This window comes from Ischnura elegans, chromosome 6 (assembly GCF_921293095.1).
Source record: "Ischnura elegans chromosome 6, ioIscEleg1.1, whole genome shotgun sequence".
NCBI classification, from domain to species: domain Eukaryota; kingdom Metazoa; phylum Arthropoda; class Insecta; order Odonata; family Coenagrionidae; genus Ischnura; species Ischnura elegans.
The window spans coordinates 90,776,623-90,802,100 of NC_060251.1; the positions used below are offsets into that span (position 1 = coordinate 90,776,623).

At 38.1% G+C, this 25,478-nt stretch overlaps 1 protein-coding gene across 1 annotated transcript in view; it reads right to left on the reverse strand.

Annotated features, from left to right (window-relative positions):
• LOC124161153 (RYamide receptor) overlaps positions 1–25,478 on the reverse strand; it is a 657,512-nt gene that overhangs the window by 521,271 nt on the left and 110,763 nt on the right. Inside the window, exon 3 of the mRNA XM_046537388.1 lies at positions 7,672–7,726. The gene's annotated coding sequence lies outside the window, so the exon portion shown is untranslated. The remainder of the gene's footprint in view (positions 1–7,671; positions 7,727–25,478) is intronic.

Here is a 25,478-nt window from a genome sequence, read left to right on the forward strand (position 1 = left end):
GTAGATGGTAAAGCATAAACATATGTCTGTCCTAAAGAGAAGACAACTAACAAATTCTTTTCTAATTTGTGTAGCCAAATGGGTAAATGACTTCGGAGTGTTAGTAGAGAGAAACAAAATATCCTGAGAAGATATGCCTTGCTCAGTAACTCTGACAAGTGAGACTCATAGTATAACATAGTATATATGACACAACACTATGAAGCCTCGGCAGAATTTTATAAAAATGCTTAAGTTCAACGTTCTACCTTTTTTGCGCCGATAGTAGTTGGTTTCAGTTCCCATCGCTAAAGATTCACTCTTGTAATTTATTTTATGTGATTCAAATACGCCAATTAACTGGACGGCTATATAATTATTACACTATTCACGGCAAAGGCAAGTTCATGAGTAATAATTTAGGTAAAAGTTGGCGTTCTGGGTGCTGGAGACAGCTGAATGCCCAGCGAAAGACGACTTCCCGTCCGAGTACCGTAGCAACTTCCCTGGCACTTCTCTGAGTGACGTCACAAAGCAGTGAACAGGCCTTGTATTCTAGGTGGCTATGGGTGAACACGGCATTATCAACCACATTATCAGAGTACAGAGTCGAGATATTGCCGTCGTTAACATTTGAAAGAACGCGAAATTGCTTTCGTATTTTATGAGGCTATCACTAAATTTGAATGAACACGACAATGATGAGTGAAGAGATAATGAAAAATAGGTGAGAAGTCGGTAAAATAATAATTATTAATGTCTGCAAGCGCGCTTAAAATTCATTATGATTAATAATGGTTATTTACTCGAACTTCGGTACACGTTCCTTCGTAATCCTATTAATATACACCTAATAATGATGCTCCCTCGTGCACCTATGTACAAGGGAGCCGCTAATCTTTATTCTCTTTTACATACACCTGCTATGAGTTTTTTTACATACACCTTCTCAAATTACATTTGGTACATTTACCTCGTATGCCTATTAATAAAATATAATACTAGCCCTACGAGGATTCAGTATGTGCAACCAGGGTGAGGGGATTAGCTGAAGTGCCGAAAAAACGTAAATTATTCCCTAGTCCTATAACGTCTGTCCACATCCATGGGAGTAACTGCTCTCTCGTTTCATATCATTCGATCAAAACATCCTACAACTAAAAAATTAATATTAAATATATTCAAATCAATAAAATGCATAGTTTTCCGATGCATACAAATCGCAAAATAACGGTATAGGCAACGCGCATACCAAAAAATCTTCTTCCAAAAAAATTTGTGGCTGCTTTCTGCTCAACCTTACCAAGGGACAAAGAGGAACTTACCAATAAAAATAAGTATATATTATTTCTCACTCCGAATCGATCCCCAGGATTTAAAAAATAGTGGCGTGGAATAGGTATTACAAGGTTGTTACAACTGTCTACATCATTACGGAAAAATTCCAAAGAAGTTGAGAAAAGAACTGCTAAAAAATTGTACCTAATGTAAGGCTCTAAAAAGTCACAATAGATACTTTTTTTTAGAAATACCGTATGGATTAAACATTACCCTCTCGCTCGATTAGGCCTGCTTTTCCTGAAGGCTTCATAAATACAGTGATGAAAATGCTTTTGGCTATAATGAAGGGGGTACCTCGCCACCAAAACTCTGTTTGAAAGGATGTACACCCAAAGGGATGGACGGGTAACAGTTCAAACCTTAATCTTAAATCACTCTTCTCCATTCTGCAAATGGCAAAGTTTTAGAAGAGAATTTCAGATATCAAAAACGAAAAACGCATGCGCATGTAAGATTACATTTTGCTTTCGCGGAGACACGCGGATGATATGTATTGACCAGCAAGTATTAATTCTAGAATCTTACATGAGCAACACTTTTTTGCTATTGATATCCGAAAATTTCTTTTCAAACTTTGCCATTTGTAGAATTAAGAAAAGAGAATTAAGATTAAAGTCAACAGTAATAGCCTGTGTTCTGAAGGGACTTCACTACGCCAATAAAGTTTGCGAGCATCCATTTAATTTTTGCGAGTATTTTTGGAAATAATCTCGATCGTTATGTTTTTTCATAAATATAACTTGAGATACTGTTCCAGTCACGGTAGAAGTGTAATAACATTGCATTTTCATACAGTTCTGAGCTATTCTAAAAATTTAGCGCAATAGCTAGGCAAAAATTGGTAAAAAAAATTGAGTTGCGAGGTTTACCGTGGAACGCCTCGCAGGAATATCTTTTTGGTTTCTACACTAGTCCCGGCGTACTTTGCTGTATCCAGTGCATTTCAATATTGTAAACTCAGGTAAAAGTCGTTACTCGTAGGTTGACCGGTGAGCGTTTGATGGGAATGGATGTGGTTGGGTATAGGAAATCGAAGTTTGGGGTAATGTGTCTTGCTATTGGATTTGGTGAATAATTTCCTTTATCATATTGTAATATGATAGAAGTTAGTGATGTGATAATACGTATGCATGATTTATGGGCGGTGAGACCTTAAACTCGACCAAAGGCGTTAAAGAGACTGTTCCATCATCGATACAAAAGCTCAAAAATCGGGCAGGCTTATGTGACAATGCATGCACACTTACATTAAAGAAACGTTCAATATAATGAGTAGCAAAAGATTTTGTTCCATTCCGAATATTTCACGGAGTCGTCGCTTCAAGAAAAAATTGAGAACATCAAAAGTGATCATAAAAGCAGTTGACTGTAGATTATTATTATTAAAGTATTTAAGGTAGGTTTCCATGGAGTGCTGAAGAAGAATTCCGTGAGCGTCCCCTTCCATCATGAATTTCCCTCTTCAATTCACAATAAGACCTACTCCCTTTCATTCTAACTAAAAATCCTAGAAAGATCCTAGAAAAGAAAACTAGCAAAATTCACGAATAAACATAACACCTGGTGAATAATGTGAGAGATGAAAACTCCAGTAGCACCAGAAAACGGTTACATTTGAAACTGTGAAGTTCAAATTTTTTCCAGAATCACAACGGAGGTTTTAATCAAACAATGCCACGAAAAATGCTGATGACAACTTTCCCTCATGAGAGCGGGTAATGCTCGTGAGTAGCTGAAATAATTAAGCGACTGTCAGTCTCAGTTAAAGAATGAACCTCCTCTCCAATTACGATTTAATCACTCAAACGGGTATCACCTCGTCGGTCGATTAAACGGACTTAACAGTGAACAGCCTCTATAAATAATAATCAGCTAAGCTCAAACTCATTGAGGGATCAAATAATCGAGTGGAATCAAATTGAGAGATCTGTTTACTGAATATATTTTACCCACGCAAAATAAGTTCGCCGACAGGTAAATTCATTCAGAAGCCATAAAAGCGGCGACGTGTGCGGGAAGACTAAAAGCGAAATCATAACGTTTTCTGTTGGGCCCTCTACATTCTAAACCTGTTTCCATTGAGAATGCTTGCCACAGTTAGCATATTCACGTTAGTAAAATAGAGTCAAATATCAGATATCATAACCCTTCAAATCTCTGATCATATCATACTCATTATAGAGGTCGGTAAACTGATTTCTTTTCAAATTCATGACTTCATTTTCAAATATTTTTATTGTATGCTAAATGATATTAGCGCCCAAGACACTATTTTACTCTAAATGACATTATATCAGGTCACTGCCGACCTAAATTTTGATTAAACAGCTACATTTTACAAGTTTACACAGCTCTACAGCTTAAAATTCGTCAAAAAATAAGGAGAATTACTGACACATCACTATGGACTTTTCAGTGGTAACCAATTATGGTGGTAACTTCCAGTATTATTTTAAGATCCCAACGAAGCTTTATGTTTTTATTAGAAAGCTAAGGCTTTACAAGGTGTACAAATTGACGAAATATTTCGTGTACAGGTTTCCTATGGCTCATTTGATGTGACAAGTTTTTTCCATTTATTCCAATCGATTTAAACGTACGAGTGTCCCTGATCAATCTAGGGCAGCGTTTTCAACCAGTGGGTCGCGACCCACTAATGGGTCGCGGGCGAAATTTAAGTGGGTCGCGGCGTGGCTCTTGAAAATGTACCAAATTTAACCTATTCACCACATAATTTTAATTTTATGTATGTGTCATTTTTATTATTTTTTTTAACATAAATAATCTTGATTAAAGATTGACCAAATGTATATAAATACCAATTAAGTGTACAATATGCATGCATACGTATTTGTATGCGTGTGTGTAATCATGGGTGGGGTAGGGGTGGGTCGCGAAAATGGAAAAAATTAAAAGGTGGGTCGCTAGACATAAAGGGTTGGTAACCACTGATCTAGGGTCTTCATTTCTTTCTAAGTAAAGGGACATTAACCAACTCCTTCCGTGCTTACTATGCTCAGGAGACAGTCCTTCAATACTCACGGAAAAGGCATCCATATTTTTTTCCACACAAGACGTCCCAAAAGCGATACGGATGATAAATCGTGATGATAATGAATGAAGTTTTGCCTCGACTCCAAAATGTTTTCATCCGTGCTAATTCGCATCGTCTCGACACAAATGAGACTTTCGAGCGCTCCTCTAGGGAGCGAGCAGCGGTTGATTCCGTTCGGAAAACATCATAGCTTTTGTTCCACGTAATATGGCATCTCTCCAAGCAGCAATCTGAATGGCTATTGTCCAATGGGGATCGCGCAGAGCTCAGAGGGAGTTTAAACTTTCTCGAAACTTGGTGATAATGGATCCGCCCTACAAGGCGCACCCAAGAGGCGAATTTCCTGCCCACAACCTAAGCGGTTCCCACACGCTCGTCTTTAAAAGCCATCATCATCCCATTTTCTCGCTCTCTTGCCTCCTACTCCTATACTCCCTTTGTCACTAAGTTTCAACCCCGACTACCACTTATGGGAGCAGTGCGAATAGCAACTGCTGGGATCAAGGATACCTACTGTATGAAGGAGGCGCAATTCCATCTCATTATTTTAAAAGTATTCTACCGATTGAAGCATGTTTCCATGGAGTATTTAAAAAGTGTTTTGTGAGCCTCCCTTTCCTTTAAACACTTCCCTCTTTAAAAGGGTAGTTTCCTTCATCAAAGAAAACGAAAGGCATCGATTGCGATTCGTATGGTGTGCAATTTGGAGGAGGCGACCGACAACTGAGGTCATTTGCGCCATGAGGGGAAGGGTAGGTAAGAAAGGGTGGAGAGAAACCCGGCGTCGGCATTAGCCTGCTCTTAACAAAAAGTGCCAAGGGGACCACGGCTTAACGTCCCATCCAACGGACGGAGTTTTGCGCTTGAATAGGGTAGTTTCCTTCATCAAAGAAAACGAAAGGCATTGATTGCGATTCGCTACACAGCAATAGTGTATTCAAAGTATACACATTATTTGGTTTTGGAAATCCCAGTTTAGACGAATGTTAACGGTCAATTTTAACCTCATTTGAAAAAGGCCAGATTGGCGCCCATCCGATGCTACTCCACGTGACGTCACAGGGACCTAGATTCTATTCGAGTAGTCATGAGTTTTACATCGTCTGAGATTACCAATGCATGCATGAGGCACAGAGCTCAGGGAAACATCTCTTAATAATCACCTATTAAAACTGGCTAAGGTTGGAAAGTTTTCTTCGTTTGATAAGATATCAATAATCCTTATTTAAGCCAAGCGCTACCAGCTAGCATGGTACTCTGCTACCTGCTAGCATCCTTCGTCGTATCAGCGCTCAAAGCCTCGCCTCAAGGCCACCTCACTTGCGGCAGTGGGAACCAGAACGACGTCACACGGAGTTTTCTCGGCATTCATACTTAGCCGTCGCGTTTTCACGCGCTTGAAATTTTTCACTTTTCGTTTAATCGCGAAAAATGGATATCGTCATTTAAAAATCTAAAAGCGTGAAATATGTACTCCAGGAGTAATAATCTTTCGATTTAGGCAATAAAAAAATAATAGGAAACCACCCTATTGTCCTCCACATAGCATTCAAGCAGGGATCGGGCAGTATCTCATCTAAAAGCTGCCTCTCCTCATCCACCATGGCATGTCCAGCACTTCGCCGTTTCTCCCCCTCTCCGTCCACTTCACCCTCTCTATTCTTCTCCACATCCACATCTAAGGTCTCCAGTCTTCTCTCGTCCTTCTTACTGATTATCCATGTTTCCGAGCCGTAATGAGCTACACTTCAAGTTAGACTCCTCAGTAGCCTTTTTTTAAAGCAATGGAATGAAAGGAAATATTTTGGTTGCTAACGACAAGGACCACTTAGATTTGGGAAGGAGAATATGGGGGTCAATATTTTTATCCGTAAACTAGATCTACAATAGGATTTCATGAATTGTAGCACCTAATGCAATGGTTGAGAAAGACTTATTGAATATATACCCGCTAAGACCCCTTGAAAACCAGAAAATTATTGAAAAATATATTAAATTAAACTAGAAGGGAGTTTGAGACAGTTTAATGGGGTTTAAAGCGCCAAAATGGAAGAATTCTTGTAAGTTTTCGGCCGTCCTCCGTATCCTAAAGCTATACTGCCCACTCAACGCTATTTATAACGTGATCTCTCCATCCACTTCACCTTCTTCTATAGAAGCCTGATTCTAGTGCTACTTCGGTCGCATTTTAACCTAAGTCAACTTTTTCAACAAGTCAACATATCTAATGATCAACGAAGATATCGTATAGCCCACAAATTTTATTAACAGCGTACTACGCGTATTTCAATTGTAACACAATCATCTGTACCGAATTACATTATCACTGTTATTTTCAATTGTTACCCGATCATCATCAATATCTGATGATGATTGTGTAGCAAATGAAACACGTGTAGTACGCTGTTAATAAAATTTGTGGGCCATACGATATCTTCGTTGATCATTAGATAGTTTTACTTGTTGAAAAAGTTGACTTCGGTTAAAACGCTACCGAAGTAGCACCAGAATAAAATTTGAGAGCAATACCATATCTTCGTTGATCATTACCATTTAAATCGGTTTTCAAAAATGTTCACGGCAGGTGATTGAGTGCAACACGATCCACTTGTTCCCAATATTTTGCAGTATAATATTAGTAATTGCGAGGAATAGCATTGAATAGTTATGAACTTGATAGACACATCAGCGTGTATTAATTTTGGTCAGCGTCCCTAATTACACCTCAATTCCCCGTGAAATTTGGATCACTTTGTCCGTCAGCGAAACGAGTGGCGACTCTTTTTAAACCCATTTAAATGCGCGGTGCATGAAAACACATTTCGAGGCCGGCTTGAGGATCCTCTATTGTAATAATATTCATGGCTGGGATTGTTATTCAAGTCCATCCCCTTTAATGCATGACATATTCTACACAGATTTTTAAATGGCAAGGACTTTTCTGCTTTCGGATTCCATATGTACATTAATACATCGATTTTTACGTTGTTCAAAGAATATGAGACTTGTTCACATCGGGTTCCTGAATTTAATATGAAAAATAATTTCAAAAACTAAAGACTATAAATCAAATATATAGGCGCAGTTCTTCCGGATTCAATATGTATAATATGACATAGATATTTAATGAAAGTAGCGAAAGATCGTAACTGGTTACAAACGGTAGATGAAGCATTATTGTGGTTTAATACATATCGGATACAAAGGTAAGTATCCAGGTAATGGTGTCAAAGTAGCCTCATAAAAGTGTGAACTGAAAAAAAAATTGGTACTAATACACTGTGGCAGTTACTCACATGCAACTCTTTTCAGGTGGGTCCTCTTATAGCAGGATTGTTAACGCCAGTAACACTGAAAGGGAAAAATAAATACATGTAATCATCATAAACATTATCTTTAACCAATACTGGTAAAAAGAACACTGCCATTTCGAAAGCGTCAAATCAGTCTGGTCAACATTTTGGCCAGGCTCAATGGTGTAGCCAGGGGGTAATCCGGGAGGTCCGGAATATATGAAAACACAATTATTTTCATTCATAAAAGAAAACAAAACTTCGAAAAATCATGAATTTACAAACTTTTTATTTAACAAATGCAGGTTTTTCGATCATGAGAAGTTTTATAATTAGTTTAAAACCCTCTACTCAGTACCCTGTTGCTCAAAAGTTTCCCCCCCTGGTTTTGAGCCCCCCGCGAACGAAATTCCTGGCAACGCCACTGGGCCAGGCTGTTCGAAATTTTATATACATAGAGAAGGAACACAGAAGTTTTACATACGATGACGGAAAACGTTGTTTTGCAAACCACCTATGCCTTAATAACCATTTTATAAATTTTGACATAGATATTTTACATTGTAATGACGAAGGCTTAAATTAGATTTCGTGGAAAAGTCTAAACTGCCAATAGCCCGGATGGACTTTGTAATGATGTTTTATTTTGTACTGACTCACCTTTGTTAAAGTTAAGCATCCCCATGACATCAAAACCCTGAACTTCGCTCACCAATTGTATGTTGTATGTTTTCCGTTATCGGACTTCATTCATTTGTTCACCCAAACTGTTTCCCCTTCCACTCCCCTCGCACCAATTCCACATGCCCCCACCTCCTACCTTGGACTGGGTATAAATACTGAGAGAGTGCTGGATGTATCACCTTGAAAATGGCACAATGTGTTGAAACCATGTTCGGCTGTTAAGTTGTGAATTAAAAGTGTGGAGAGTACCATATGTGTTCTTTTACCATGGATAAGTAAGAATAGAATATTTCAAATCATTAACTTTCGTTAAAATACGAGGGTAGCCTTTTAAGTGTCAGGAGTAAAACTTTATCACCTAACAACTATAAATAGTGTTTATAAACAACTTTTTGATTTGGTTAATGCCCATGCAAAGTTTCATTAAGATCGGCCTGATAATTTTTAAAACGGTGGCGTGTCAAAGTTCCCAAGTAGCTGTACGAGATGGAATTAAGTGATGAATAGTACCGAACCATAATTTTCTATAGCTTTCAACGAAGTCTTACCCAGCAAAAATGCGTTAGTGAACATTTTGTAGTTTTTGACGAAGAAGCGCCATCAAAGAAAACCGTTTATCGCTAGTATGCAGAGTTTCAGCGAGGACGCTCTAGCCTCAGTGATCAACCGCGTGAATGGCGACCAAAAACCGCAATCACTCAGGAAAACGTGGATGCTGTACGCAACATGGTCATGAAAGATAGTCATGGTACATACCCTGAGATTCAGGCATCATTGGATATCTCAGGGACCTCAGTTCAAAAGATCTTACACGAAGGTTTAAGTGTTAAAAAACTAGTTTCCCGCCGGATATCGCACCTTCTCACAGAAGAACAGAAAGCAGCTCGAGTCAAATGGTGTCCAAATACTGTACAACGATTCAGTCCGGAGCATCAAAGCACGTTCACAGCATCGTGAATGGTGATGAATCATGGATCTTTAGCTACGAGCCTGAATAAAAACGCCCATCTTCAGTATGGGTCTTCAAAAGTGAGCTCTAATCGACAAAAGTTGTTCGCTCTCCCAGCGTTTCCAAGAAAATGGTCACATCGTTCGTAGCCAAATCAGGCCATATAGCGATGATTGCTCTTAAAAATCAAAGAACAGGTAATGCTCAATGGTATATGACCATTTGCTTGCCGAAAGTGATCACCGAGCATCGGAAAGATAGCCCCAATCGACGCATTACGCTCCATCATGACAATGCAAGCTCATACACCGCTCGAGTCACAAAGTCGTTTTTGGAACAGCAAGACGTCGAAATTCTTGATCATCCTCCATACAGCCCGGACTTAAGCCCCAGTGATTTTTTCATATTCCTCAGAATCAAGAATATGCTACGAGGAAAGCGCTTCCAGACGTCTGAAGAAGGGGTTGATGCCTACAAAACAGCCATTTTGACTACCTCTACTTCGGAATGGAATAAACGTTATAACAACTGGTTCCATCGAATTAGAATGGTATAACTACTATATATAGCGATGGTATGGTATATATAATGACTGGTTCCAGTCGGTTTAGAAGGGTTGTAAAATTTGGTAAACCATTTGGTGATTTTACAACCCTTCCAAACCGACCAACCTTTTTAGAAGGGTTGTGAATGGTAAATGATAGATCGCTTAGCATGTAAATAAATTCCAATTGATGCGCTGGGGGTAGTGCCCCACTACTATTTGAAATATTTTTGAGAGACCTATACTTCGTGCAAATACCCTTAGAAAAAACTTTTGAGAGCAGAAAGTGGAGTAGGAGAAAGTGGATAAGAAATTATGAGCGGTGCAGCAGTCCTCTCCGATCCTTCGGACCGCTAGGCCGGAAGACGATCGGCCGCCGCAGCAGATGAAAAGGTAAGTACTCAGCGCCCACGTACTATTGGTTGATTGCTACGTATGCAACAAGCTGAATATCCAGGGCAAAGGGACTAGAAACGACTTATCGACTTTAAAAACGATATTATTGACGCATGAAATCGTTTTAGGGTTGATTTTGTGGAAGTTCGATATATCCATGTTAGAAGAACACAAATGGTAAGTTCCACACTTTTAATTTAAAACCCAACAACCGACCATAGTTTCAACATTTCATTCTGTCATTTTCATTGTGTCATTTCAAGGAAAAAAAATTGAAAATGACACAATGTGCTGAAACCATGGTCGGTTGCTGAGTTTTGAATTAAAAGTGTAAAAATTACCATTTTTTTTCGTTCTTTTATCAACGATAATATTGCATAAGTTTCTCCATAGCGCCTTCTGTCGGCAGAAATCTGGACTTACTGGCCTCGACAGCTCTGAAACAGAAACTACTCGCCTCGACTCAACATTCTTAATACTACTTGAAGCGCTTGAGTCGAGTACCAACTATTCGACTCGATATAGGTGTCGAACGATCCGTTTAACAGTTGAAATAAAATTAATACCCCGAGGCCGTACTCTTTGCTGGGAAAAAAGGTTGAGGGATGGGAGGTTGGATGGATGATAGTGGGGTGATACACAAAAATTAAGCTGAAACACTATGAAAATAAAACAACCGCGCAAGCTCACTCACCGCACAAGCAGATATTCTCTAAGGAACTTTCCGCGTGGGTCTCCATCACATACACACACACTCAGGCTTGCGGAGCTTCCGCTTACGCCACTGACCCACTCACACCAAAGAAATAGACAAAAATATAAAGCTAGGGAAATAACTCTCTCACGCACCCCGCGGGTTTACTCTAAGGAACAAATGTACGCGTGGGACAATACACACACAGGTTTGTGAAGCTATCGCTCACGGCAGTGACCATCAGCTACACGGGAATCACAAGTCAAACGCTCATTAATTGTTTGTTTCATGGTGTTTCTGCTTAACTTTTCCGTATCACCCCACCGTCATCCTTTCAACTTCATACCTCCCCACCATTTTGCCCAGCAAAGAGGTGGGGAGTTGTGATGTGAGGTGTGGGGAGATGCCCAGCCTTGGGGAATTTATTTTCTTTCAACTATTCGACTCGACTCAAATTTTCGAGAACTCGCACATCCCTAAAAAATACATTTTTTATTGGCACGGCTACGTCAACAATAATGCATATCAATCCTCTTTCAACAAATATTAATTTGATAAAACGTTAAAACCAACTATAAACCTTTGAATTATCCAACTACATAAGTGTTACTCTTGATATTTTAAGAAAAAAAATAATTCGTTTCGCATTGCAAAAAACGCATCGGTAATCATTCAAATAGAAATTTTTGCATTACATGCATCAATTTGTATCCGTTTCTTGGTTAAAATACAATCCCAAACTTACCGTGCACGAAAAAAATGACTTTTACACAAACGTAATTCAACAACGCCACTGATTTAAAGAAAAATGGCCGATGATGTGACACCGCAAATGAAAATTAAAAAATCAACTCTATATGTGCCCCGGGCCGATACATCGGCTTTAGTGCCACGGGCGAAAAGTGCCAAAAGAACCGATGAATCACCTCAAGCATAGACCGGTTTTAAAAATCAAATTTAGATAATAAATTTTGTTTTACCCTGAATCCAATGTATTAGAACATTTTATACAACTAATAATAACCATTTAGAAAAATTAAAAAACAAGGCATTGATGTCAAAAATAAAAATTTCATATTTTGTTCTTTCTAAAGTGCTACAAAATTCATAAATTTACGTTGGCACTTTTCACTGGTACCACCTAATTTTGATGGCACTAAGGGGGTTATCATAAGTAAAAGTTTCCTATGGATTTTTTATCTGATAGTATCGATAAACGTATTTTAGTATAAAAAAAAAAACTTTTTAAGCGCGCAAAGTTACTAAGCAACCACTTATTCTATCGTACGAATACATTTAGTGAACATAGAAATCCTTATTCTCAGAAACCTTCCAGTTTCTCTCCATTTCAGCCTCGTCCTACGTTGCTGTCCCCCGCCGCAAAGGCCTTGAAAGAGCCGTTTTTGGGACGGTGAAGATATGAGAACAAAATGAAAACAAAGCCCGTCCTTCCTACTCCACACTCCACGTTAACCCCTCCAAATATCTCACTCTATACTATCTCCTAGCCCTTAGATGCCCGCTCACGCCTCATCCTCTAGCCTAGCTGTTATCTATTATAGCCGTATCCTCTTCCTCCTCTATCCAGACTCACAAAGGGCCTCCTAGGCCGCCTTTCCTCACCGTCCACCTAGCCTTTTCTACCCTCAACAAAGCGTTGAGAGTCCAGCGTCCTCCAACGCACCCGAAAAAATATTAAACCTATTCAAGTTTCTCACCTCCCACCCCCAAGTTTAGCATCAGCAATTAATCGTTCAAGATCAAGAATACCAAACTACTTTATCTAATGAGTTTGAGAGAATAAATGAATGGATTCGCTCCAACTTTCAGGAATATGGTTCATACTCAAAAGTAAAGTAAAATAATATTTTTGAATGCCAGAGATTTTACAAAAATACCATAATATGCAGACTAAAATTATCTTTTCATCGGCCGGATAATTAAGTGTAGATGCTGATTAGGGATATTTCAAATGAGTGTAGATGAGCCTTTTTATTCCACTTCAATGTTATTATCCGATAATATGGAATATTATTATTTGCAGCGTACCTAAATCTCAACAATTACCACATATTTTGTGTTCAACTCAAAATTGCATCTGTACCAGATTTATTCATAGCAAGTTATATACCCTCAATTGGGTACCTTGATGACAGAAATCTACATTAAGCTAATGTAACTTAAATAGTGCAACAAAAAAATTATACATTGATGTATATATTTTATTATTATATATAACCAATTTCTGTCCTTCTAAGTAGTGGCAAACACTCATCCTCCTATTTTTAAACAAGTGATGCGAAAAATCAACAGAGAAAAAATCATTCGCCTCAACGAGAATTCGAACTTTTTCGATTTCCGATTTCCGCTCAAGTGCTTAAAGCTTTCGAAACCTGATCAAGGCGAATGATTTTTTTCTCCATGGATTTTCGCACAAAGTGTGCATTACGGGTGACCCTCATAATAATAATGTTATCACCGTGGCTAGTCCTGGTATATAAAAAAATTGAATATATGACCTTTGCTTAGATACTTGATTACGAGGGCTTTTTTGTTCCTCAACCGCTCATCGCTTAGCAAAAACACCATACAAGTGACAGGCGAGTACTACGGATAGCGACAGGTGTATACTCTGTATCACACTCTTAAGTCATTTCTGACAGTAGGTTTAGGCATGGTTTAGTTTAAGGCATGCAGCAATCTCATTAACTACATTGCCTCAAGGAATTCTCTCGCCAAGAGTGAACTGCGGAGCGACAGCCAGAATACTCGCTGAACGGCTTCAACATTGACATTTCTTAGGCTACTTGGAAATCTATCATCGGACTTAAACAACGTTCAATTGTGGAGTCAAGAGTGGGGACTCGAACTTAATCTGAGCAAATGCATGGCGGTACATTTTTTGCGGAATTCGTCCAACACTAACAATGTTTACGCAGTGGATGGCATTAACATAAAGGCAACAGACGAAGTGAAGTACCTGGGAGTTACGATAACCTCGAACCTCACGTGGGGAACTCATATAAAGAATATTTGCGGCATAGCCCTGAAGAAATTAGGATTCGTCAAGCGTATTGTGGGAAGATTTTCGGATGAGAAAGTAAAAGAAAGGTGCTATTTCGCTCTCGTCCGACCGCACCTTGAATATGCAGCGAGTGTATGGGATCCAGTGCAGAAAGACTTAATCCGCGAGCTGAATAAGATACAAAGGAAGGCTGCGCGTTTCGTCAAAAACCGCTACGGGCGTACAGACAGTGTTACCCAGATGTTAAGCGAATTAGGCTGGGAGCCGTTGGAGACTCGGAGGCTGCGCGCTAGGCTTAGATTGCTTGAGCAATTGAGAATGGATATATTTAAGAGCGACACAGAGAACATAATCTTAGAGCCACACTATATTTCCAGGTCCGACAGAAGCGATAAATTAAGAGAGATTTTTAGCCGAACGGATAGATATAAGAATTCGTTTTCCCCCCGAACAATAAAGGACTTTAATAAACGCTTGTCCCAACCTCGTTAGAGCACTTCTTCTTTTTTTTTTTAATGGCTGTAAACGGCTGGTGTCCTAACACCCCCTGCCACACGCCTTTTAGGCGGCTTGCGGGGTATTATGTAGATGTAGATGTACTTGCCGATAAAAGAGAATTTTTAATGCACTTTGGCTAGTGTGTGTAACATTGTGAAAAATTACGTAAATTCCCATTCAAAACAAAAGAAGAGACGTGCCGACTTATAGAAGTGTTCTGATTCGTAACAACGCCCGCCATCTCAGCGCTGATGCAACCCAACTACTCCTTCAGCAATTTCAATGGGACATTTGCGATCACCCGCCGTGCTATTTCAACCTAGTGCCGTGTGAATTCCATCTTTACTCTGAAATGAAGATTTGGCTGGGAGGGAAGCGTTTTTAAACGGGCGATGAGCTTCACGACAAAGGCAACATTCATTGGAGGTCATTGGCTGCAACATCCTATTAAGAAGGTATACAGCACATTTTGTCCTCAGGCACGACCAATTCCTCAATCGCCGAGGCATGCCGAAATATCATCACAAGTTTACTTAATATATACCAATGAAATAATTTTATAGTCAATCTGTTAGGTAATTAGAGTTTCTTTTTCCTCTTATCTTGGCCTTATTCAATTAATGATAAAATAATTCCTGGAGTATAGGTCATATATATAATACTGCATAAAAGTTGTTATATTATGGTTTAACATTGTATTTTATTGTGTCCTCATGTTTCCATTCATAGCCCTGATGAAGGCATTAAATAAGCTGAAGAGTTGGCTAACAACTTTTTTGCGTTATATACAGGGTGTCCCATTTATCTTGACCACCCGAAGTAACATTATAACCAGATTCAAATTCAAAAATATGTCTCAAGCAAATGCTCATTAGCCATCAAGGGGGCATTATTCATCATGACTGCCTTCCTTCTAGCTTTGTTATTTACAAAGATATGGACAGCGGTATGTCTTTTTTAAATGGAGGAAATGAATTGCCGAATAAAAAATATAGGGTGTCATTTAAAAAATAAATACCGCTTTTCATATCTTTGTAAATAACAAAGCTACAAGGAAGGCAATCACACTGATTAATGTCCCCCTGACGGCTAATGGACATTTGCTTGACAAATTTTTAAATTTACATCTGGACAAAAAGTTATTTCTGGTGGTCAAGATAAATGGGACACCCTGTATATGACCTATACTCCAGGAATTATTTTATCGTCAATCACTTAGTCTTCTCTTCATGACCCATCGGAGGTCGAAAAAAAACAGCCCAAATATATGGGCGAAACAACTGCAACAAGAGAAAAAAGTAAGGGTTATGACAGAGAATAGCAGGCCATCATAATAACACGCAATGAATACTGAATGACGAAAATAGAAAAGAAATGCAAATATCGTTGAAATTTGCATAAATGTTTCTCCCTTTCGTGGAAAGAGTTACCTCTACGTCTAGAAAACCAATCTCTTTTGCTTCACAGATACATTGTAAATTGAAATAACATCTCTCCATTTTCAGAAAAGGCAAACAACGGAAGCCGCTTCTTTTCCCAATTCCAAAACAAGAGCTCCATGCAAGGGAAATACCGTTAAACTGGAGCTCAAGGAGTAGAACTGGGTCAGAGTGATTAAATTCGAACTTTTTTTAAGGGTTGTCCGTAAGTTTCGTTCTACTGACTCCACCTCATTTACAGTAATTAATTTAAGGAATGTATTTATAATTTTTCTCTTTAAATAGGGCATGAATTGGAAGAAAGGAAATGTATACTAAAAGAAAGGTGCACAGTGGATTTTGTTGGTTCTCCGAAAGATAGTTCCTGTTTTTTCCTCTTCTTATTTGAAGTAGAGAATTCCTTTAGTTAGTACAATGTGGCGTCCCAGGAGCTCACAGGGTTGTGCTGCAGGTTGTGATGCAGTCTACTGTAATTCATAGATGAAAATTTTAAACAAATATTCACGACGGGCAATGATTTTTTATCAACAGCTAAATGACACTTAAGTACGTACTAAATGCCTTTTAATATTGGAAAGAAGAGAAATGAAATATTTAGCAGTGAATATTTCCATTATCATAAAAACCGCACATACGTTGTAAAGATATTGAAGCCGCATGTCATGCATAAACTCCGGGGAAATACTATGCATGTTAGTAATATCGTAAACCTGGGTGTGAAAAAACAAAGGCTAATTTTAAGTAGAGTGCTATGTTCAATTGAGTTGCTTCCATGGTCTCAACGCGTGCTAGTATTGAGTTTGTGTACAGGCGCGCGGGCGGTAGTAGTCCCTCGAACATTGCTCAGAAATAAACCTACTGGATAAAATTGACCTGCAGCTCAACCAGGTGAGCTCCTGGGGCGCCAAATTGTATTAAATACAGGATTATTTACTTCACACTATAACAGGAAAAACAGGAATTATGTTTAGGATAGCCTATAGAAAAAAACGCAATATGCAGACCCTTTTTGGCAAACTATCGTCTTCTCCCTGATATATTATTTATGCGTTGTCTTTTATTTCTTTAATAATTTTAAAGTTGAAAAGGTACCTTTATTTTTAAGTTGAAATGGAATTTAATTTAGCCTTGCCACTTTCATCGTCTATCCCAAATATTTTACTTATTTTAGGTCAACATAAAAGATATATAGAGATGAATATTTCCAAAACCATAATTAACAACACTAGTTAGCATCATTCTGTGATGCAAAAATATCTTCTCCGTGTTAAACAGTAACTCACCGAAAAAGACAGCTCTCTGGAGGAAAGCAAAAAGAATCATCGAAAACCTCGTAAAGTGTGAGATCACTTGAGCTTCAAAACAGGAATATATATGGAAGTGGAGCTCCGTGAAAAGCGGACGGATATGAAAACAGAGCTCCCGAATTTTGCGAGGGACGAGAGCATTTGATGAGCGCAAGGAAGGAAAAGACAGGTTTAGCGAGTCTTTCGTTTGTTATTTCGCGCAGGAGTTTTCAACTCGTTATCTGAATTCTGTTTTTAAAAGAAAACAAAGACGAGAGAGAATTCTGTCACGTATCACCGCGCTGCGGATTATGAAACGAATATCCAGGATTGAGAGAAAGAATGTGTTCATCTAATGAACGAGTACCCTTTGTGCTTCTTCTTCGCATAAGAGCATAGTTTCCCGTGAGGTACAAGAAATGCTGTACAATACCACATGAAATCATTTTTTTTTCAATCGTACATCCTTTACAAAGAGAGTTGAATTGATTACCCAACTAAAATTTGGCGGCTGATTTCGGAGCCTTTTCACTGTTTAACGGCACGTAACGAATCGACTGCTTGTTCCCTTAGCACTGTCGAATTATATCCACAAAAAAGACAGGAGCGCTTTTCAATGAGTTTTCTTGCTCCCTCAACCGGTCGAAACAAATCGAACACTTTCATCTGTATGCTATTACAATATTTGATGAATATATTTAAATGGCTGGTATTAGCAAAGTATGAAAAGAAAGATACGACAAAAAACTGAATTCCTAGAAGTAAGAAGAAAAAATGTAAAATTTCAAATATAAATATTTAAAAAAATATTACTGTGTAAAACTTCTCGAAAAAAAGCGCAGGCTATAGGCCTTAATATCGGGGAAATCTAACAAACGACAACGTAGGACGATAATAAACACCCCTGCTCTGCATTTCAGCAACCTACGCTTGCGGGACTCGAACCCACAACCATCGGTTTGACTGTTTGAAAGGGAGTCTTTGCAGTTATCTTATTTTTCCAACCAACTTTTTCTCCCCTTATATCCACATATCAGAGTTCTAATCCGTGGTGACCCCTCGCCTGATCAATTCAAAGCAGCCTGTGGTATTAAATATGTATTAAACAATTATAGTAATCTTATAAATTATATGTGGCGTTAGGTGAGGCTGAGCTGCAGGCGTGTGAATTTTCCCTTAACCAGGGGTACTCGAATAAATTTTGGTTGGATAATCATAGCCCGGTCAAATTAGCCCAAAAAATAGGGGTACCCTTGCATAAATTGCCAACAAGCTGAAAATTTCCAGGAGCGTCAGGGATACCACTCTAATGAAATCCTGAAAAGTCCCAATCGATCTCGCGTGTGCAAAAAATGTATTCAAGGTCAAAGGTCACAAAAATGAGTTTTTTGGCCAAACGGTTAGTTTTGTGATAAAGATTGCTGAGACCAAAATTGTAGATCAGAAAATTATCTACAAAATTGTCCTTTCAATTTTTTCTCATAGATTTACCGTTTCTGAGAAAAAGCCATTCGAATGTATGCGAGTTACGCGTCCAATTATGTTCGGAGAGCGCAACAATATAGTCATGCATATTAGGAAGAATACAGCTCCAGCTAACATTCGAATGGCTTTTTCTCAGGAACGGAAATCTTAGAGAAAAAAGTGAAATGACAATTTTTTAGATAAGTTTTTGATCTACAATTTTGGCCTGAGCAGTTTTTATCATAAAACTAACCGTTTGGCCAAAAAATGCAAAAAAAACTCATTTTTGTGACCTTTGACCTTGAATAAAATTTTTTGCACACACGGGATCGATGGGGACTTTTCAGTATTTCAGTAGAGTGGTGTCCTTGAGGTTCATGCAATTTTTCAGCTTGTTGGCAATTTATGCAAGGGTCAATGTCTATTTTGACCGGGCTATCAGTTCAACTCTCTTTAAAAAGGATGTACGACTGGAAAAAAATGATTTCCCACATCCAGGTACTCAGCCTCTTCCCCTGGTTCACAACTCACTCACGTGATATTGTTCGTGAAGTTTCTAAAGGACATCTTACGAGATTTGAGCCCAGAACTCCTCAGTGAAGCTCTAAACTCTCTACCCACTAGACTACTAGGCTCCCAAACCAACTTACCATAAAACATTTGCTGGTTGCAAAGGAAGAGAAACGTATTTAATCTTTACATTCTGGTGTCCAGGTGTAGTATTGACGGCACAATTTTTATTTTATTCTCTCATTCTGCTTAAAAAAAAACTGACAGCCAGTTGCCCTGTTAAAAATAGGATCGTTCACTACGGCCAAAAATGTTGATTGATTAACACTAGAAGGACGGCAGGGGTCATTTGACCCATTTTCAGAATATAAATTTATTTTACTCTTATTAAAATATTTTTTTAAATTTTGAAACTTATTGACTTTGTTCATTTTGGTCTATATTTTGATAAATTAGTGAAAATTCAAAAATAGTGTTTTGTTTTAAATTTTTATGACATATAATCAACAGATTTAGGCGTTACTTGGTGGAACGATGAGATATTCATGGTTAAATAAATGTCTTGTCATGTCTTGATAATGACGTTGCAACGTTGAAACTAGTAGACTGCAAAAATATAAGGTTGTGGAATAGTACTATGTTTTTTATTTAACCATGAATTTTTATGACATGTTATACCTAGAAGGACGGCTAGGGGTCATTTGACCCACAACTGGTTTTCGCGCTATTTTCTTGCCCGTGGGCGCTTTAGTGCCATGTATATCATATTATCAGCAAGAGGCTAGTGTGGTAGATGATTTGCTTCATTTTGAAGCCGGAAGTACCCAGTTCAATGCCAGTTTCGTCCCAAGGGCTCCTATCTGTATTCGAAAACCTAGGCATAGCGACTTGTTGTGCACAATCTTTCGATATGTTTTGAGCAGCAAAGGGAAATAAAACCTTTTCAATCGTTGATTTGCGTAAATCCATGTAATTATGATATTTTAATTTTGTTTTATTTATTGCTCAATGATCATTGAATTACCCACACCGGAAAATCGTCTCGTATCCCAAGAATTGTTTTCCGTCGTCCAAGATTCAGAGCACTTAGAGACATTATTTTCAATATCGACTCATCAGGTTTATGAATAACTTTCATTTTTCTGGCCTGACGACACTGTCACTTGACCTAGCCCCTTTGCCGTGCGTCCAGCATTAGTGCCGTCTGACCCCATCGGGGTTTGGGGTGGGTTGACTGCACGCTGCGTCCTGGGGAAAAATCCTGTCTCTTTTTGAGAGAGCGGAGGAATTGGGTGGACTGTAAAATTATACTGTAAATCCTTCCCTTGGAATCCGCAGGTAGGTCGAAGAAGAAGCATTACTGCAAGTTCCTGGAAGATACGAATCAGGATACGGTTAGCGGTTGAGTCCCTGCCTTTCGAACGGTAATTAGCGTTACTTCTGAAAATTTTGTCCTTTTGTATGAATTTCTAATGCTCTCCAGCTCTCTATACCTCCAATGCAACTAGAGAAGTTTCTACCCTAATGCGCTTTCGTTTGTAGATTTTTCCGCATGCATATCAGTAGCAACTTGAGGAAGAAAGTAAGAAATCGAGAAATATATCAAGAGAAGATAATCGTCGCGATTCAAATAGCTGTAGGAAATATTGAAGATCAGTCTAGAAGTGAATCGTAAACATCAGTTCAAGGATATTCTGACCAATCCATCAACATCTGCGTGAGATGGAAGCGACGAAGTCCAAGATAGTGAATCCGATGGCGACTTTGGCGTGATAGCAAATGCACAGCTCTATCCAACAAAATGCAGCTGTCCTTTTATGAGGTAAATTCCAAATAAACCAGACAAATTTGGAATCGAGTACTGGGTTTTGTCAGATGTGAAATGAAAATACAGCCCAAATGAACTTCCATATTGTGGCAAAGATGACGATTGGCCATCAAATCAAACGTTGGGGAAATAAATAGTTACTAAAGTGACCGTAACATACAAGAATTCAGGAATAAATGTAACTTGTACCAATTATTTTCCATCCAACCTGCTGGCAGGAAGTCATAAAAAATGGAAAACTTCTCTTGAATGGACGATCTGAAAAAACAGGCGTGACGCACAAATATCCATGACCCCTAAAATAGTCATATAATCCATTCAACGCGAGTGTTCAAAAATACCTTAGGCCATACTCTTTCGTAGAATCAGGCAATCTAGAACAATAATGTACTTTCACGCAGCAGCATGATCTCAGACGACACTATTTCCGAAACGAATAAAAGAATACCAGAGGCCATCCTATTTCATAATAAAAACAAAGCGGGAGTAGATATGATGGATAGCATGTATCAATTTATTTACGCGTCTCCAAATCCAACAGCCATATCTCCCCGGGCACAAAAAAGAAAAAGGTGCCAGATACCGTCAAATTGAATCATTGCACCAATTTCCTTTCCATTTTCCAAATTCCTTTTCATGTGCAAATGGCTGGTGTCCTAACACCCCCTGCCACACGCTTTTAAGCGGCTTGCGAGTTAGTGTGTAGATTTAGATGTAGATGAATAAATCGTACAATAAACGCATTCAAGAAAGAACGAAAGAACTTCATCCACTTGTTATTTTATTTTTGAAGACGGTCGAAAGAAGCCCACGGACGAAAAGAGACCGGCGCAAAATGGATAATCAATATGGACTCATAAAGTCTGTTTATTATTAGAAAGTATCAGAAAATAGCAATGTTTAGATCAGGGGTCTCCGAAATACGGCCCGCGGGCCGGATCCGGCCCGCGCACTCGTTTCAAGTATTGAATATTGTATACTTCATTAATCGGCACTATCCGGCCCGCGAGGCGATTCGGAACTTGAAATGTGGCTCTCGTGGCCTAGTAAATTGGAGACCCATGGTTTAGATTATTTTAACTTCGTATTGAAATTAAATTGATTTGCAATTTTCCACAAGTATTTCTCTGTGAATCAAAACGCGTAAATAACTGCAATAAATGCAAGTGGAAAAATCTTCCATTTCAAAGCGTCGAAATTCCTATACAACTGAAGTTGAACTTATTTTGACTTCATCCACGCTTGCGTTTAAGATTAATGCTTCCTATCGAGGTAACTAGTGAAATTTTAATCCTTAATTGGTCGCGTCGGGTTATTTTGACCTGATCGCAGTTTTTTTGGTGATTAAAAAAAATTAAATAACGTCGTTCGAAATCGGAATATTTTCTATTGTATTATTTCTTGTAATTCAACCGCTTAGTAAAGCTGGATTTTCAAAGTATTGCTTTCTTTCGCTACCACCAATGTTTTGACCCGACGCGACCGCTGGCGTATCAATTTTTTTCCGCCTTTGACCCAATGCTTTATTATATTTCAGTCTTATATTAGGCTGTTTTATATAGCACGCTGATTTCTTCAAATGTTCTAAAGCTCAATACATTTCCCTCTTCCTATAAGATTAATGTTTCTATAAATGCTCCCTGCATAAATATTGATACCGTTTCACATGTATCGGCCATTTTTTATGTAATGTTTATTGTGTATCTTACTGCAATTTTAGCAATAAAAATCTATAAACCTGATCAACTTAAGGCTGGATGGCAATACATTGTGGAACTTTGTGGCAGGAAACAAAATAAAGATACACTGTTGTATGTTCCACAGAAGTTTTAATAACCGACCCAGGTTTCGACAATACACTATGAGCCTTGGAAAATGACATAGTGTATTGTCAAAAACCTGGGTCGTTTATTAAAACTTCTTTGGAACATGCAATAGTGTATCTTTATTATGTATCTATAAACCTTATTTAAACAACTTACTTAGTGAATGACAGTAAAATGATAACAATATATTGACAAAAGTTTTGTAAATTGCAATAAACTCGCGTCACAATGACCCTACGCGACCAGTTATGCATGTTTTGGGATGTTATTAATGGTTAACAACATTTTATTCTGACCTCGTTACCACCAAGTACGGTTGGCTACGGTTCATTTCGATGAATGAAATTGATATGTCACCAGAATATTCCACTGCATTACTATAGACGACCATAGGAGCAACTTACCTAAATATCTTCACAACCGCAGGCAGAATGTTTTTTTTTGGAGGAAATGGGTGAACATTCGCTTCTATCCGTACCTTAACTTCTCCGTCTAAACTGAGTTAACCTGCCTAAACAGGTCCCATCCTACGCCAACTCCTAATAATACCGTAGTTTGCGCACAACACAGACAACAACACTGCGCCCACGCTAAGAAATCCAACGAAACTGGTCCATAAACCACCAATAAAATCAATTAAGCCCCGTGCCTTTGGGCCAGTGGTCGGCAGGAAAGGTTTGGAACATCGGCAGGTCTGAGACTCCTCTGAACTTTACCTAAAGTCTTAATCTCGTTTGGGAACAAAACATCGATAATTGATTAAAGAGCTATTGCCTTAAGGGAAGCCTCCAAGAAGCACCATTAATTAGTTGCATATTAAATGCCTTATTGCGTAAATGAAAAACAAGGTTTGATAAAAGGCGGGATATGAATCCAATTCACGACAAAATGTATCAGGGGAAAAATATCTAACGTTCTGTCTATGTTTTATTAAAAACCAACTATTCCTGTGAGACAATAAAAGTAAGCACTACATTACATTATTTGTGTTAAATACGTAATATAAGTAAACATAAGTAATATAAGTAATTAAAACGTAAAGGTAAGTTCACAAATGGATGTGCACGAATGTCAGCGTATATGAAAAATAAATTCCTCCGTCATCCAGCATGAAGGAATGCTAAAAATGGCTTTCAGTTCATTAAGATTTTTACAAGCAATTTCAACAATGATAAGGCTAAATTGCATAGTGAAAAAAGCAACAATATTCATTAGAGTACGGTATGCCCATCTCTTACGCAGTGATTCAACCCGTATATTGGTTTGCTGGGTGAGGGTAAAGCCTAGCCAACAACAGGCGTGCCATCTCACTCGCTTCAAGTCAGAGGAAGAGGCAATTCCTTTCCTTAGGATACCATGCATATCGAGTTTTTTTTTTCTCCGAATTTTTTTTATGTTCTAACCACAGGGCTACCAGGCTTCCTCTACGGCGTAATTATGCTTATTTCATATTTCTTCATTTTTGAAATATCACCATAAACTTCGCGAGCACAACGTACGTAATCTCAAAAGGTATCGAACGTCAAAATCTCATAAAGAGAAAGTGGAGCTATGAATTATGCCATGGCCATATTTATTTTTATGAGAGCTGAATTTGGCTTTAAGCCGTTTACGTATCTAATTGAAATGCCATTTTAAAATTGTGAAGAAGCCTGGGACTGTAAAAACAAAGGTTTTTAATCGCTCTATAAGCTTCAATTATACCAACTAAGTGATCACTATGATGACAAGGATTTCAGTTTGCAAAACATGAATGCGAAAGTCTGCGGGAAAAATCTTGAGCAAATCTAGGGCTTACAGAACTCCAAACAAAATTTTCCGACAACAATATGAAGGAACGACCAATCACGGCTAAGAATTAGAACGAGCTAAGCCAAATACACGTAGTTACATTTAAGTTAACATGGCGGTTTGAAAATTACTTTTTTGCCGCAAAGGAGAGATTGGCAAGATATGTTCCAATGAGATTATTTATAAAGATAAAAGATAATAATTTCACGATTTAATTATTTAAAAACACTGATATTCATCACAAGTTACCATTTATCCTTCAGTTTATCACTCAAAACCAATAAGTACCCTCTATCCTACGCAAGTGTAAGTCAAAAACACAGAATGCGACCTGACAATATTCTACTTCTTTAAATTGAGTTGCAAAAATATTCTTTTGTTTAACATGCAATTGGAGGATGAAATAGGCATTGATAAAATATTTTGGACATTATTCATGGATCAAAATTAAACTTTTTTGCAAGTTCTTTTATAATTTTTAAGCAAAGCTATAGAATTTAGGAAATTAGAATAAACAGAAATTGCTCACCTTTTTTTCCAAATTGTTCATTCCGATTTTAAAGCACCTTAAGCAGGAAATAAGCAAAACCGACGCAAAAATAAGAGCAACAAATCAGTAGTCTGAAATTTTGAAAAAATAATGCTACTGCTATAAAAGCTATTACAACCAATGTATTATGGTATGAAATTAGGTGATTTGAAATTCTAAAAAAATCTGTACGGGTAGTTAAGGAATAGAATACAAAGGAATGCAAAAAATTACGATTCCGAAAAAAGATAAGAACAAGTATCCAAAATACGTATTTCTAGTACTTTTATTTTATATAGTACTGTTATCGGCCAAAAAGGCTTTTAGCAAAGAAAAAATGCCGAAGA